Here is a 14,559-nt window from a genome sequence, read left to right on the forward strand (position 1 = left end):
TGGACACCACCCCAAGGCCTCCTACCCTCCCTCGACCTCTTCATCTCGAGACATCGATCGCCTCAACCTCTCCACCCCTCTCACCCACTTCAACCTCTCCCCCACAGAACGTGCAGCCCTCCGCTCCCTCCGCTCCAATCCCAACCTCACCATAAAACCCGCGGACAAGGGAGGCGCTGTTGCAGTATGGCGCAATGACCTCTACATCGCCAAGGCCAGATGCCAACTCTCCGACACCACCTCCTACCGCCCCCTTGATCATGACCCCACCCCCGAGCACCAAACCATCATCTCCCAAACCATCCACACCTCATCACCTCAGGTGACCTCCCACCCATGGCCTCCAACCTCATCGTTCCCCAACCCCGCACCGCCCGCTTCTGTCTCATTCCCAAAATCCACAAACCTGAATGCCATGGTTGACCCATTGTCTCCGCCTGCTCCTGCCCCACCGAACTTATCTCCAACTATCTGGACTCCATTTTCTCCCTCTTGGTCCAGGAACTCCCCACCTACGTCCGTGACACCACCCACGCCCTCCACCTCCTCCAGAACTTCCAATTCCCTGGTCCCCAACACCTCATCTTTACCATACACCATACACCATACAGTCCCTATACACCTGCATTCCCCAGGCAGATGGCCTAAGGGCCCTTCGCTTCTTCCTGTCCCGCAGGCCCGACCAGTCCCCCTCCATTGACACCGTCATCTGCTTAGCCGAACTCGCCCTCACCCTCAACAATTTCTCTTTCAATTCCTCCCACTTCCTACAGACAAAGGGGGTGGCCATGGGTACCCGCATGGGCCCACGCTATGCCTGCCTCTTTGTAGGTTACGTGGAGCAATCCCTCTTCCGTAGCTACACTGGCCCTAAACCCCACCACTTCCTCCATTACATTGATGACTGTATCGGCGCCACCTCGTGCTCCCACGAGGAGCTCAAACAGTTCATCCACTTCACCAATACCTTCCACCCCAACCTTAAGTTCACCTGGACCATCTCTAATACCTCTCTCACCTTCCTGGACCTCTCTGTCTCCATCTCGGGCAACCACCTAGAAACCGATATCCATTTCAAGCCCACCGAGTCCCACAGCTACCTAGAATACACCTCCTCCCACCCACCTTCCTGCAAAAATGCCATCCCCTATTCCCAATTCCTTCGCCTCCGCCGCACCTGCTCCCAGGCTGAGGCATTCCACTCCCGTACATCTCAGATGTCCTCGTTTTTCAAGGACCGTAACTTCCCCCCCCTCAGTAGTCAAGAACGCCCTCGACCGTGTCTCTCGCATTTCCCGCAACTCATCCCTCACATCCCGTCCCCGCAATAACAACCAAAAAAGAATCCCCGTCGTCCTCACATACCACCCCACCAACCTCCAGATCCAACGCATCATCCTCCGACACTTCCGCCATCTGCAATCCGACCCCACCACCAAAGACATTTTTCCCTCCCCACCCTTATCTGCTTTCCAGAGGGACCACTCTCTCCGTGACTCCCTTGTCCGCTCCACACTCCCCTCCAGCCCCACCACACCCAGCACTTTTCCCTGCAACCGCAGGAAGTGCTACACCTGCCCCCACACCTCCTCCCTCACTCCCATCCCAGGCCCCAAGAAGACTTTCCACATCAAGCAGATGTTCACCTGCACATCTGCTAATGTGGTATACTGCATCCGCTGTACCCACTGTGGCCTCCTCTACATCGGGGAAACCAAGTGGAGGCTTGGGGACCGCTTTGCAGAACACCTACGCTCAGTTCGCAATAAACAACTGCACCTCCCAGTCGCGAACCATTTCAACTCCCCCTCCCATTCCTCAGATGACATGTCCATCCTGGGCCTCCTGCAGTGCCACAACGATGCCACCCGAAGGTTGCAGGAACAGCAATTCATATTCCTCTTGGGAACCCTGCAGCCCAATGGTATCAATGTGGATTTCACAAGCTTCAAAATCTCCCCTCCCCCTACCGCATCCCAAAACCAGCACAGCTCGTCCCCGTCTCCCTAAACTGTTCTTCCTTCCACCTATCCCCTCCTCCCACCTCAAGCCGCACTCCCATCTCCTACCTACTAACCTCATCCCGCCCCCTTGACCTGTCCATCCTCCCCGGACTGACCTATCTCCTCCCTACCTCCCCACCTATACTCACCTTTACTGGCTCCATCCCCACCTCTTTGTCTGTCTCCTCTCCACCTATCTTCTCCTCTATCCATCTTCTATCTGCCTCCCCCACTCTCCGTATTTATTTCAGAACCCCCTTCCCCTCCCCCATTTCTGATGAAGGGTCTAGGCCCGAAACGTCAGCCTTTCTGCTCCTATGATGCTGCTTAGCCTGCTGTGTTCATCCAGCCCTGCACTTGTTGTCTCCCATGCTTATGCAAGCAGTCTGGCTCCAAAGATACAGCCAGAGGTACATCCAGGCACCACCAAATAGAAGCAGCAGTATGGCCACAGATTTTTTCCACAATGAGCATCCTTTGTTCAAAGGAAGCTGGCAACCCTTACTCAGAGACAAGATAGACACAGGAGCTAGTGTAAATGTTCTACCGATCCAAATTCTAAAGGACATGTACTGCAATCATCAGATATCAACTGTACAACTGGCAACTGCTCGATCAACTCTATACAATAAGTCATCAATCCTTTCCATTAGCACATGAACAACACAATGCTACAATGGCAGTTATGCATGGAAACCACAGACATTTTGCTTGGTGAATGTCAAGAGGCCATCACCAAGTACATATGAATCTCAACATTGTCACCATGACAATGAGATGACTCCACAAAGGCCAATATCCTGTCACCAAGTCACCCTTTATTTACACATGCATAGTACATGACACTGATCCAGTTCGCACAGAGTCAGCTCCTAGAACAAGCAGAACCCCTGATACTCCTGTTTATATCTGTCAACCAGGACTCCCTGATTGGACCAGGATAACAACTGCAGTCAGGGAACTCATTGTTTGAGATCCACCTGGCTGACATCGTTCCAATCATTACATCCCTCCCCCTCTGAGTTCTGGGATGTAGGCCCATTCCTTTCTCTATAAGCACTAGATCCGTTTGCTTCGATTCTGCCTTGGATACTGACGGTGTATATTGGATCCTAGTCTGCGTCTTGCGCCCAGAACGTCTTGGCTGAAGCTCATCTTCTTCTTCAGGTATTAACTGCATCAAAGCTGCGACATCTGCCATGTTCATCACATCCTCAGAAATTTCTTCGCCACTAGGTGCAGATGGAGAACCCACAGGTTCTGACAGCCTTGCTGAATGTTCTGAGGAGGCAGGTATGTTTTGCTCCTGCCTTGTTTGCTAGGTTGCAGCTTTCATGTGGTCCACATGCTTGTTCAGGAGTGCCTCACGTACCTGAACTTTGTACATCACAGGACCTGACCTCGCGTTGACTATACCTTTTAGTCCTACGGGGCTACTCCTGTGTCCCCTGAAATAAACTGTCTCTCTCGCTTAGAGGAGTCTTGGTCTAGCACTGGTGCTCCTGTTGCTGATGCACATGCACACATGCACACACAGACATACACCCGGGAGGATCAGATTTGATTAGCAATTCATCTAGAGCTGTCCCTGTAGGAGTGTGGGAGGTGATCATATAATCCAACAGGAACCAGGACAATTTGGTATCGAGTGAAGCTATAAGCTATTTCTTTAAGCCTGTCTTCAAAGTTTAGACTACTTGTTCTGCCATATCATTGGACTATGGATGCTATGTAGCTGTGCTTACATGCCGAATGTTTTTCGACATTAAGAAATACTCAAATTCCCTGCTGGTAAATGATGACCTGTTGTCTGTGACCAGCATCTCTGGGCATCCATTGCAATAGATGCTCTTAACTTTTTAATCATCATTCCTGCGTTTGACGAATGGACTCTGTGCAGGTTCAACCACTTTGAATGGGCGTCCACAATGATTAAAAACATACAGACCATGAAAAGACAGCCATAGTCAATGTGTAACTGAGTCCGAGATTTACCTGGCCATTCAAATGAATGTGGGGGAGCTGCTGGTGGTAATTTTCATCCTTGTTGGCACTCTGGGCGCTGCCCCACCAACACAGCTATGTCAACCACTGGTGAGCCAACATTACGCAGATACCGTACCGGGAGACATTGCATTTCAGCACCTTGCTCGGGATCATAGTGTGCCAACACCTCAGACGACGATAGCTACTTTCACTTCCCTAAGGGCTACATCTTGGCTACAAGGCCATTTCTAGGGCTGACCCTTTTGCAATTGCAAATGCATGGGTGCTAGAATGGAAGTCAGGTTACATATGAATTTTCCGTAATAATTCACCAACCCAAGGAAAGACCAAGCTCCGGTACAGACAAGGGAACTGGGGCACCTTTGATCACCCTCAAAATGTGAAAGCATTATAAACTGTGAGGTGAATGGAGTTGAACTTGAAAAGGACGTACACTTGTTGATGAGTAGGTAGATAGGTGGCAGATAAAATTCATTTCTTCAAATTGTGAGGTCTCACATCTTGATAGGAAGAGCATGGAGGGATAGTATAAAATAATGGATACTATAAAGAATGCACGTGAGTCAAGATAGCTGGGTGTATATGTGCATAAGTCAGTAGACATAGCAGCACAGGTAGAGAAAAAGTTCATAAAACATACGTATCGTCGATGTTTTTAAATGGGTTATAGAATACAACAGCAAAGAGGTTATGCTGAATGTATATCAGACATTTTTTAGTTCTCAGCTGGAGGACTGTATGCCACACTTCAGAAAGGATGTGAATGCATTGTAGAATTATGAGGTTGTACAGCACGGAAACAGGCCCTTTGGGAGCACAGAATAGGTTTACAAGAATGGTTACAGGGGTAAGAAACCTCTTATGAAGGTAGATTGCAGAGGTTGGGCCTGTTTTCATTGGAGAGGTAAAAAAGCTAAGAGAAGATTTAAGAACATAGAACTGTACAGCATAGTACAAGCCTTTCAGCCCACAATGTTGTGCCGACCTATTATCTGACTCAAAATGGAGAACTATGACCAGTGGTGTTCCACAGGGATCCGTGTTGGGACCACTGTTGTTTGTGATATACATAAATGATCTGGATGAAGGTATAGATGGTCTGATTAGCAAGTTTGCAGATGACACTAAGATTGGTGGAGTAGCAGATAGTGAAGGGGACTGTCGGAGAATGCAGCAGAATATACATATATTGGAGAGTTGGGCGGAGAAATGGCAGATGGAGTTCAATCCAGGCAAATGCGAGGTGATGCATTTTGGAAGATCCAATTCAAGAGCGAACTATACGGTAAATGGAAAAGCCCTGGGGAAAATTGATGCACAGAGAGATCTGGGTGTTCAGGTCCATTGTACCCTGAAGGTGGCAATGCAGGTTGATAGAGTGGTCAAGAAGGCATACGGCATGTTTTCATTCATCGGACGGGGTATTGTGTACGAGAGTTGGCAGGTCATGTTGCAGTTGTATAGGACTTTGGTTCGACCACATTTGGAATACTGCATACAGTTCTGGTCGCCACATTACCAAAAGGATGTGGATGCTTTGGAGAGGGTGCAGAGGAGATTCACCAGAATGTTGCCTGGTGTGGAGGGCGCTAGCTATGAAGAGAGGTTGAGTAGATTAGGATTATTTACATTAGAAAGACGGAGGTTGAGGGGGGACCTGATTGAGGTCGACAAAATCATGAGAGGTATAGACAGGGTGGATAACAAGAAGCTTTTTCCCAGAGTGGGGGACTCAATTACTAGGGGTCACGATTTCAAGGTGAGAGGGGAAAAGTTTAAGGGAGATATGCGTGGGAAGTTCTTTACGCAGAGGGTGGTGGGTGCCTGGAATGCGTTGCCAGCGGAGGTGGTAGAGGTGGGCACGATAGTGTCTTTAAGATGTATCTAGACAGATACATGAATGGGCAGGGAGCAGAGGGATACAGATCCTTGGAAAATAGGCGAGAGGTTTAGATAGAGGATCTGGATCAGCACAGGCTTGGAGGGCCGAAGGGCCTGTTCCTGTGCTGTAATTTTATTTTGTTCTTTTGTTCTTTTTGTACTCTAAGATCAAACTATCCTGCATACCCTACATTTTACTATCATCCATGTGCCTATCCAAGAGTCGCTTAAATTTCCGTAATGTATCTGACTCTACAACCACTGCCGGCAGTGCATTCCATGCAACCACCACTTTCTGTGTAAAGAATCTACCTCTGACATCTCCCCTATACCTTCCTCCAATCACCTTAAAATTATGCCCCCTCGTAATAGCCATTTCCATCCTGGGAAAAAGCCTCTGGCTATCCACTCTATCTATGCCTCTCATCATCTTGTACACCTCTATCAAGTCACCTCTCATCCTTCTTCACTCCAATGAAAAAAGCCCTAGCTCCCTCAACCTTTCCTCATAAGACCTCCAGGTAGCATCCTGGTAAATCTCCTCTGCACCCTCTCTAAACCTTCCACATCCTTCCTATAATGAGGCAACCAGAACTGAACACAATGTTCCAAGTGTGGCCTTAAGCAACATTTTCAAAAATAAGGGCTCTAGACAGTGTAAGTTCCAGAATTTGCGTCTAAAATGACATACATGACTCACAGTCAAAGTTATTATCTTTGCAAGTTCACTAAGTCCACATTGAAAGATAAAATTGCATTCCTGAAAATTGTGACTTTAAGTGAAACGACTTTAAATCAATCACATTTTCCCAATAAAGCTAATGTAAAAGTTAATGTTAAGTCTTTTTTTTAAAGGTTTTTTCATAGAGGATCTTTCTGTTCAGAAAAAAATCATTATACCCTGTATGTTGAAACATATGACATTGCTGAATTCCCAAGTTGGTAAACCAAATTAGTTGCACACATTTGAAAGAAATGTGGTAATTTTCTATATAACTTGCACTCACCACTAACTATGCTTCCCAAAACTCCCACTTACCACACAATCTTTTTTCTGACTCTCCTGGTCTCTGTGGACGCTTGCTGTCACCCACCCTCCGGCTTGAAGACTCTTGCTCGATCGGTAGTAGTGCAGGTCAAATCTGAGGTAGGGATATTCAAAGAATTCTAGGGCAGACCAAAGCATGAATGTAGACTGTAAAGATGATGTGGGGAGCATCTACGACCAGAGAAGAAATCTTGACAAGTTCGGGGATCAGCTCAAGAAAAGTTATGTTTCAATAACTTTCCAAGTTTTTGAAGAGTTAGTTGAGAGTGTTAGATGCAGTGCTACACAACTAATGTGAACAAAGCTATACTTCATGACATGAAAGGGATAGTAGCAACATGAATACAAGTTTGGGTGAATAATAGTTAACAGAGAGTACTATATAATGAATAGTTTTCAGGCTAAAGGAAAGTTTGTAATGGAGTTCCCCAGGATCTCTGTAACCCTTGCTTTTCCAGGTATATATTAATAGTCTGTACCTTGGTTACAGAGAGCCATTCAAAGTCTGTAGATGACACAAAATATGAAATCATTGCAAACAGTGAGGTGAGCATTGACTTGTCAGTGAGTAGGCTTGCATAATGACAGGGTCCAGGGTGATGGGGCGACTCGAGCCACATAGGAAGCTCACACTGCGGTAATGGGAAGGGCAAAGTTGATGGGGCAAAGTGGTTGATGTCATGGAGAGCATGGAGTCTGATGGGTTGCAATTTGAGGATCTTTCATATATAGGTCTGAACTTAATTGTAGCAGCTGAAGCGCAGATTCAAGATGGAAGGAGGCCACTGTGGTTTTGGTGGAGTTTTGGTGTGCACAATAGGTAGAAAATCTCACAGCTTTGCAGCTGAATGGATAAAACTCATTTACACACAAATGCCCATATCCCTGTCTGCTTTTTTACACACAGCTCACTTGGTGGGATGTCTATTAGTTTCATGCACCTGATTTTCCTACAACCTCAGGAGCAGGAGTAGAGGATGTGACAAAAGACAACAATTTCTGGTCAATAACCTCGTGATACTACTATATTAGCAGCAGGCACAGAACAGTGAGAGGATGATTAGGAGTCTGCTAGCGAAGTACGGTCATAGAGGAAAAATTACTGACACATCTCAGGACACAAACTACTTAGCAGTGATACCTGTGACCATTCTGGAAAGCAATCACCAAAATTTGCCAGATAGTGCCGTAAGACCTGGAGTCATATGGATTTGGTGGCAACCTTAATTCTTCATTTGAATTGCACGGACTCAGGCTCCTGATTCAAATGTGGAGGTGGCACCAATGTCTAGTTCCACTGTTGGGAACAGTGTACTACAGATTAGATTCAACCCCATTTCTCTGCATTATTTGTCCAGCAAAATAATCGCCTTGCAATGGTATCTCATCAGACCATTGCTACGAGGACTTCTGGAGAATAAATAGCAAATAAAGGATGTACCAAATTATGTTATGTTATGCACCATTTTTGCATATGATTTCCTCACCCTTGTAGTACTTAAGTTTCAGTCCCTTCATTGACTGCAAGGAAGAAAGTGAACTCTACCTATTAAAATATCTGCCACGATACATAAAGTGGAATCTGTCTAACTATACCACACAATGGAGGTCACAGCAGACAGAACTTGAATGGCCATTCAGTTCCTCAAGGTTGGTAAATAAGGGATTATGAAGAGAAAAATATTAGTGAATGCAAACGTATATTTTGGATCTGCTTTTACAAAGGATGAGCACAAGTAATATCCCAAAAATGTTGGGGAGTACAGGGTCCAGTGAGAGCGAAGAACTGAAAGAAATTAGTACTAGTCAGGAAATAGTATTGGGAAATTGATGAGATTAGCGGCCAACAAATCCTCAGGGCCAATAATCCACATCCTAGAGATTTTGAGAAAGTAGCCTTAGAAATAGTGGATACAATGGTGGTCATCTTTCAACACTTTGGAACAGTTCCTATGGATTGCAAGCTAACTAACCTCACTATTTAAAAAATGAGGTAGAGAGGAAACTGTAGTATAAACCTGTTAGCATGACATCATTATTAGGGAAAACACTAAATAAAATGATTCAATAGGAGTGCACTTGGAAAACATAGAGAGGATCAGGCACAGTCAGCTTGTATTTATGAAAGGCAATTCATGCTTAACAAATATTTTGGAATTTTTTGAAGTTTTTTTTTATTCATTAATGGGATGAGAGCATTGCTGGCTAGGCAGCATTTATTACCCATCCCTAATTGCCCAGAGGGTAGTTAAGAACCAACCACATTGCTGTGGGTCTGGAGTCACATGTAGGCCAGACCAGGTAAGGATGGCAGTTTCCTTCCCTAAAGGACATTTGTGAACCAGATGGGTTTTTCCTGACAATTGACAATGGATTCATGGTCATCATTAGATTCTTAATTCCAGATATTTATTGAATTCAAATTCCACCATCTGCCATGGTGGGATTTGAATCCGGGTCCCCAGAATGTTATCTGGGTCTCTGGATTAACAGTCCAGTGATAATACCACTAGGCCATTGCCTCCCCCATCCCCCAGAATGTAACTAGCAGAGTTGAGAAGGAGGAGTTAGTGGTTGTGTTTCAGAAGGCTTTAAATTCACATAAAAGATTAACGTATAAAATTAAAGCACATGGGATTGGGGTTAGCATACTGATCTGGAAAATAAAACTAGTTGGGAGACAGGAAGCAGAGTGGGAATAAACAATCCATTTTCCAAGAGGCAGGCAGTGACTAGTGGGGTACCACAGGGATCAGTGCTTGGACCCCAGTTATTCACAATATATTTTCGTGATTTAGTTGAGGGAACTGAATGTAATATCTCCAAGATCGCAGAACTACATAGTTGGGTGAGAGTGAGCTGCCAAGAGGATGACATAGGGATGCTACAGTGTGATTTGGACAAGTTGAATGAGTGGGCAAATGCATGGCAGTATAATGTGGATTAATGTGAGGTTATCCACATATGTCGCAAAAGCAGGAGGACAAATTAACATCTGAATAGTGATAGATTGAGAAAGGAGGAGATACAATGAGACCTAGGCGTTCTTGTGCACACCAGTCACTGAAAGTAAGCATGCAGGTGCAGCAAGTGGTGAAGAAGTCAAATGGCATGTTGGCCTTCATACAGGAGCAAGGATTTCAGCTGGAATTGTACAGGACCTTGGTGAGACCAGATCTGGAGTTTTGTGTGCAGTTTTGGTCTCCTTATCTGAGGAATGGTGTTCTGAAAATGGAGGGTGTGCAACAAAGGTTTACAACGGACTGATTCCTGGGATGGCAGAACTGACCTATGAAGAGAGGTTGGATCGGTTAGGCCTTTATTCACTGGAGTTTAGAAGAATGAGAGGTGATCTCATAGAAACCTGTAAAATTCTCACTGGACTAGACTGATAGCCAGGAAGTCCAGAATAATAGGCCACAGTCTAAAGATGTTAGGTGGGTGATTTAGCACCAAAATGAGGAGAAATATCTTCCAAGAGAGTGGTGAGCTTAAGGAATTTTTTACTATAGAAAACAGTTGAAGCCGTAACATTAAATACTTGCAAGAAGGACTTAGATAAAGTTCTTAGGACTAATGGGATCAAAAGGAATGGGGAGAAAACAGGAACAGGATATTGAGTTGGATGATCAGCCATGATCATATTGAATAGTGGAGCAGGTTCAAAGGGCCGAAAGGTCTACTCCTGTTCTAATTTTCTATGTTTCCTATTGTCATGGAATTCAATTAGTCAAGTAATCAAAACACTGAGAATGTGGCAAATGGGAATTTACTTTTCTTTGTACTTTTACTTCACAACTGAAGAGCTAATCAGGCTCTAATGGGATGCCACTGCAAACTGCATTTTGAGAGTATTACCTATTTTCAAACTGACAGTTTAGAAAAGATGGGATATGATGGATTGTGAATGATCCTAGACCAGTTGTTTAGTGGTTATGAATTCAAATCATTACAAGTTATGAAAATAACCTTAATAAATCTGATTATATAATGACTGGCACCAGACAATTATCCATTAGAATTCTGTCAAAACTCAACTGGTTACTAATGTCCTTCAGAGAAGGGAACCTGTGATCTACAGGTGATTTGCTCCATTATCATAACGCATTATCAAAATCTTTTTACAAATAATAATCATGTAATATCATGTTCAATTTATAATAGTTTTGTCACAATGCATTGGTCTGTTGACGAATATATATGTACATATACAATCAAGACATCACCTTTATTTTAATCACAATGTTGTGGAACTTATGATCAGTTCAAGAAACAATCAATTTTGCCATTTAGTTTTTCTATTTTTCTTGGGTCACAGATATTTGACTTAGGCAGGAAACATAGGAGACAAGAGACGAACAACTATTAATAAAGAACAGGCAGATTCTTTGTTCAAAACAGTTAGCGCATATTGTGTAATATTGTTCACTCCACCAGCTTCCTCATTTGCTGCCTCCTTCCTGTTTCACTGTCCTTGCTATCTATAACAAAATTTTGCACTAAATGAAATTAAATTTATGTTTCTGTACCAAAACCTGGAGTGGAATTTGCCTTATTACTTATGAAGATGAACACTTCAAATGGGATTCATCAGTACTTTAATGTTGAAATGAAGAACTAATTGGAATGATAGTGATGTGTTAATCAGCAAATTTTGTACATAATACGTAAAGATTTGGACTTTAAACCACCTCCCAAAAATATTACAATATTTTTGCAACATTTGGAATATTGGACATGTTATTATGTACACAAAGCAAGAACTCACAAATGGCAATATACTGTATTCCCCGTAATCTGTCATTTGGTGGTAGTGATTGAGGGAAATTGACAGGATCTGAGCAATTTTTCCCACCAGCTCTTCCGATTCTCTGATAAACTAATTGTTATGGAGAAGGGGAGGTTAAATGAAAGAAAATCCCTGATATTCACTTTATAAGTAACAAATAACCCTATTTATTTAGCCCTAACAATGAACAAATTAACAGACTACTAACAAACCGAACAATTCCCCCCTAACTCCTAACTATTCCCTAACTGAACAAAATTCTACTGGTATGCTATTCCAATAAACACAAGTCCCACCTTATATAACTCAATTAGTAAGAAAAAATAAATTAAAACTTAGTCTCTCAAAGTCCATACAGAATGTGTCTTCCGGAATGCTCTGTCTTCACTGCCTCTCCAGTCATAAACAACTTTCTTCTGCTGTTCTCAAGTCATAAATGCCATTCTTCCACTGATCCTGCTGTCAGGGATGTTTTCTCTGTGAAGACTCTTAGCTAGAAGTGCCATCGTACCATTTATGGATAAGATGGGGCTTTCTTATACAGCTTATTGATTTCTTATCTGCTTCTTGCTTTGTTAGATGTTGTGCTACCTTCAGATGTTGTCTAACTATTTCACCCACTTTGTTTAAGCTTTCTCTCACCTCAGATATATAATCCAACTCTGAGATCTCTGATTTTGGACCTATCAACTTTTCCTTAATTAATTTAAAAGGCCCTCTTACTTTGTGTCCAAATATCAACTCAAATAGAGTAAATTGAGTAGATTCATTTGGGGCATCAATAATGGAAAACAATATAAATGGGATACCTTTATCCCAATCATTTGGGTAATCCTGGCAATAAGCCCTCAGCATTGGTCTTTAGGGTCTGATGCCACCTTTCCAATTCTCCCTGGGATTCCAGGCGGTATGCACTTGATTTAAAGTTTTGGATGTCTAAACTATCCATGACCTCCTTAAATAGTTTGGCAGTAAAATTGAACCCTTGGTCTGACTGAATCTCCCCGGGTAGTCCATAATGGGTAAAGAAAGCAAGCAACTCCTCCACATCCTTTTTTGCCTTAACATTCTGTAATGTAATTGCCTCCGGAAATCTGGTAGATACATCCATTATGGTTAGCATATACTGGTTTCACTTTTGGTTTTAGGGAGGGAACCTACACAGAACCTGCCAAGGTCTCCATTTTCGTCTTAGGATTCTATCCTTGAGGTAACAACATTTGGGAATACATTCTAATTCCTTTTCCGAATAGGTTTTATGATATAAACCTTTTATTGTATCATCTTTTTGTTGTAACTCCATTAACCTTTCAGAACTAAACACCTTTGCCTGATCCTCTACCTGTTCAGGTTTTTCCTTTACCATTTCATCAAACAGGGTGTCAGCTAACTGGACTTCAACTCCTTCATCTCCCTCTTTGGTTTTACTTTCCTGCTATATCTTACGACTGTGAGATCTTATGACCACATAGTCCGGAAAAATTCCAGGGTATTTTTCTTTAAACTCCTCAGTTCCCTGGTTTTCCTTTGGTTTCTCCACTACAAGGAGCATAACTCCCACTTTTGATCCTGCTAGGTCATTTCCAAGAATAAACTGTATTCCTGGAATAGACACTCTCAATCACTCCCGCTGTCACTTCCTAGTTTTAATTGGACTTTCCAACCTGATCTTAGACAGGGGAACACTAAATCTCTCTCCATTTATTCCACAGATTATCGCTCTCTCGGGTAACATTTCAGAAGGAGTGAAAATACTTTCATCTCTTTCTATTAGAGACTGGTTAGCTGCCATATCTCTCAATATTACTACTTTACCTTCTCGCCCTGTTGTTCTTGAGTAAACCTTACCCACAGAGGTGAAATCTTTGTAGAGATCAGGCACTATCTCACTTTCCAGCCCATGACTGGGCTGTGCACACTCCTGCAGTTCCTCGACTTCTTTTGGGATTTCTTTCACTACCTCAACTAATCCCACTGGTTTAGCCTCCTTTACCACATCCTTTCTTAAACCACTGGCACTGTGACTTTGTGTGTCCCACTCCATTACCATGAAAACACTTGAGGTCCTTCATCTCTTTTTCTGCCTCTTGGGTTTCTTTGTTCACCTGTGGTAAACTGTCCCCAGTGTGATCTACTTCTTGTTTTTCATTGAAGGATCTCCCTTTTTCCCAATTTCCATCCCTCATGGAATGAAATCGCTGTTGAAAGCTAAACTTCAATTTATGCACTTATTGTGTATTCATCTGCCATCTCTGCAGCTCTTCTCATTGTTTGAACTTTCTGTTCGTCAACATGAGTTCTTATCATTTCTGGAAGTGATTTTTTAAACTCCTCCAGCAGAATAATCTCTCTAAGATCCTCACATGTCTTTTCAATCTTTAAAACTCTCACCCAACTATCAAAGTAGCTACGTTTAATTTTTTCAAACTTGATACAAGTCTTACCTAGTCCTTTCCTCATATTTCTGAACAGTCGTCTATATGCTTTTGGTACCAATTCATAGGCACTCAAAACAGCCTGTTTCACTCCTTCACAGTCTCCTGACACCTCCGCTGACAGCACTGCAAACACCTCGTTAGCCCTGCCTACCAACTTGGTCTGAATTAATATTACTCACAGTCTCTGGCCAGTTCATTTGCCTAGCCAATTTTTCAAAGGAAATAAAAAAGGCTTCTACATCTTTTTCATCGAATTTTGATAATGTTTAAACATATTTGTATATACCCCAAACAGGCTGTTGGCTACGATGAGTTTGCACATCCTTACTTCTGTCTTGTACTCTACCTTCTGCCACTTGAAGTCTTTTTGCTTCAAGTTCCAACTTCATCTTT

General features: G+C 43.3%; 1 protein-coding gene across 2 annotated transcripts in view; it reads right to left on the reverse strand.

Moving 5' to 3' along the window:
* The window catches only part of LOC109934924 (probable G-protein coupled receptor 141), a 66,101-nt gene that overhangs the window by 24,305 nt on the left and 27,237 nt on the right, over window positions 1–14,559 (reverse strand). The window lies entirely within an intron of this gene.

This window comes from Rhincodon typus, chromosome 4, assembly GCF_021869965.1.
Source record: "Rhincodon typus isolate 14 chromosome 4, sRhiTyp1.1, whole genome shotgun sequence".
Taxonomy (NCBI): Eukaryota; Metazoa; Chordata; class Chondrichthyes; order Orectolobiformes; family Rhincodontidae; genus Rhincodon; species Rhincodon typus.